This window comes from Centruroides sculpturatus, unplaced genomic scaffold, assembly GCF_000671375.1.
Source record: "Centruroides sculpturatus isolate CEXI.00-Female unplaced genomic scaffold, Cexi_2.0 scaffold2122, whole genome shotgun sequence".
Classification (NCBI taxonomy): domain Eukaryota; kingdom Metazoa; phylum Arthropoda; class Arachnida; order Scorpiones; family Buthidae; genus Centruroides; species Centruroides sculpturatus.
The window spans coordinates 40,565-44,240 of NW_019386349.1; positions in this window are offsets into that span (position 1 = coordinate 40,565).

The window sequence follows — 3,676 nt, forward strand, 5'->3', positions numbered from 1 at the left end:
TTTCATAAGTAGCCATTTCTTTATTTAATGTTAATTAAATTTTTAACATTAAAATGTATAATTAAATTACGTATTGATTATCGACCAAAGTAGCTTAATTTTCGGAAAATATTCTTTTATAGGCTGAATAGAGATAGAAAATTTTAAGTACATTCTTTTTTGAATGTTAACCTCAGAGCGATGTTTACGATTGAAAAAAGCTATAATGATAACCCACGGGTTGGAAAAAAATAAAAAACAGAATTTGAATTTGTTGTCAGCACACCATTGTATTTGCTTGTCTGCCTGTGTGAAGAATCAGAATAAAAAGACAAAAAATGAAGCCATTGATTGCGATTAAATAGGCTTTAAAACTATACACTTACGTAAATCTTGCACTTTTCTTTACAACAAAAGGCTGGAATAGTGAGACAAGGGTAGCAAAATCCAAAGTTTAAAATATTTTTTGGGAAAATTTTGAAAATAAAACAATTTTTCGATTACTTCAAAAGGCTACAGTAGTTATCCACTTAGTGTGTTGTCATGGTGAAGACAGATTTATGAAACAAATGTTTTCTTTTACACGATATTACAAATTATTCCATTTATTATGGGTTTATAAACAGCAGAAATAAATTAGAAACAACTGTGCACCGATAAATTGTATTGTCTTCAAATATGAAATTATAAATTTAATAAATTTCATCATTTATTCATTATTTATAAGTAACGATTCTAATGCATGGAAACAATTTAGTAAGGTCACCAAATAGCAATCTGAAGATTAGAAAGAATCTGAGGATGTATAATCAGAAAAAAATGCTATTTGAGTAAGTATTTTCGTTCAATATTGTTTATTGTTTAACAGACTGTTTAGCGTCCTGGATTATGTAAATTTCTTTGTAACCTAATGATTAAATTTAAAATAAACGTACCTAAATTCGACATAAAGAAATATCAATTATCATTTAGACAATTACTTATGTAACTATCTAAAATTCTTATCTCACATCCCGAAACGTGTTTTTTTCTTATGTAAATAGGTATTTTATATTATTTTATTTAGTTAGGTATAAGGATGTATCAGAATGACGTTTTAAAATTTGGGGGATTGTAGAGGATGAAATTTTGAACTTTTTGATATAAGGAAGCCATAGCCGGAAATGTGATATAAAGTTTCTACAGCACTTTGCACTTCGCAGTCGTACCGTGCACGTGAGTGCCGTCACATCAACAGTAAAATCAAGCTCTGCAATCCAGCCAGCATCTGACAACTGTTGGATCTCATTTCCTTTCTCAACACAAAAAGCTTTAAACTACATTAGAGATTACTATACTTTTTTTTTCCTAAACGATATTAATAATTTTTTGCTATTCACAGTTCGAACAACAATGCCTTCATATGTATCTTAAGAGGTCTGTCGTCAAGTGAAGAGAATTACCAACGATGTCATTGATATATTTTATAAAGATGTTATAAAGCAAAATGATGGAGCAGGTTCTCGTCAAGTTGAAAAAGAACTTCAACGAACTCATTTCCTGATTGTCTGAAGAAGTGAAACATTCTTGTTGTGGTCGCAATGTGCAATATTTATTGCGGAAAGATGAAGATACATGTTGCAAAAACAGTGTAAATTTAAATTTTTCTTACTTACAAGTCTTTTGTTAAGATTTGAAACAGTTATGAATAACCAAACGAGTGAACAATAGTCTATGACACACTAAACGTATAGAAAATATGACTATTGTACACTAAAGTTATGAAATATTGAAATATACTAACACTACATCGCCCTAAATCGAATTGCACTTATCGGTGGTCAGATGGAAAAAGCTCGCCAGTAGGCGAGTGAATAAAACAATTGAACAAGACTATTTGGTCATGGTTTATACCTTCTCAATGGCTTGCTGTACGGCATTTCCTCCGTATTCAAGTTGATGAGTCTTTTACTCTTTCTTCTTTTAATCTATTTCTCTGATGTGAGACAAATCTTTCATTGATATCCACAGTTTGTTTCGTCCCTCAGGACCCTCTTAATTTATTCCTTTGAGTTTTTGTCCTTTTGAAGTTTTCTAAAGTGTATTTATAACTTTTTTTTCTCTGATTTTTTAAACTTCAGTTTAAGTTTTGCGTGTAAGAGGTTGTGTTCCGAGTATACGTCTATACCTGGATAGAATTCCTTTACCTTTCTTTAGTTAGTATATAGTCTATTTGGTATCTGTTATTGTCGCTGGGGTCTTTCCAATTATATAATCTTCTCTTATGTTCATGAAATTCTGTATTTGTAATCATCATACTACTTTTTTCCAGAATTCGATAAATTTTTCTATAACTCAAATGCAAATTGTTTTTCAATGTTATCCGCATTTCATTCAATGCTTTACTTCCATCTAAAAACGATTTTAAAACAGAAAGTGAATTGACACTATTAAGCAAACAACTAAGGGCCGTCCGAAAGTAAGAGAAAAGCTTAAATTGTATAATCAAAAATAAGTTGCTTTTTAAGTAATTATTTTGGTTTAATATTATTTTTTGTTTAAAAACACTTCTTAGCATCGTGCCTAATGTGAATTTCGTTGTTATGTGTTAATTTAACTCAATATAGATGTAAAATCCATATAAAACATTGAAATTATTTTAAAAAATTAGTCGTGTTATAAGTTAAATACTTACATTACATGTAGTGAATAGATAATTTTATATTATTTTTATAAATACCACATATTTTTCTTTCTTTAGTTAGATTTTCTTGTGGTTTAAGACGAAGTAGTACATTCAAGATTTCTATTTGTAGTCAGTTTTCATAATGAATTTGTTGAAAATGCTTTGAATAAGTGTCAGCTATAAACAAATTTTTAAAATTAACATTTAAAATACATCAGTTCTTGTCTGAAGATGCCCAATCGAAGAACTTACGCAAGAAACTTTTCTTTTCTTCACTAATTTTTATTATAAAATAGCAAACTCGTTGTGTAAACTCAAATTTGGTGTAGTAATTTGATCACTTTATTGACCACTTTACACACTTCCAATCCCTCACTTTATCTTCCTGAAAACTTCTATACTTAAAATTTTACATTGTACGATACAATTTTATATATTTGAAATAATTTATGTAAATAAATCAAGACTTGAATTTTTTTTTCTTCCCTAAAACCCGTAAAAATACATTTTTCTCGGTTTATGAGTTTCGAAAATTGTTTAAAAATATTATGAAAACCATAAAAAAAGATCTAAAATAAAATTCATTTTTTTATTGTTAGCGCTCTTCAACAATACGTTTTGCACTCAATTGTTATAGAATTCTGTTGGCTTTTCGGCATTGAATTTTCAGTCGATGGACCTTTTTCCTCTAATTCCACGAAGCATTCCCGATATATCGAATGGGTCTTAAGAATTAAGAACTTTTAAATATTGTATTCGATTGTTTCGTAACAATAGATTCGTATTGTTGTAATTTCAATTGTCAGAAGATATTTCAAAATCGACAAAATTGCGAAAAGGTTTACTTTTTCTCTTCACTTTATGGCATAATTTTCTTTTAATAAGAGCAAGGTAATTAATTGATTTATTTATTTATAGAAATTAAAAATCGCGTTAAAATTTTAAATTTATTAGATAAATTAATATATTCATTAAGATTTGTATTTAAACTAATTTATAAGTAAATTGAAGTCTAAAACTTAGCTTCCGGGT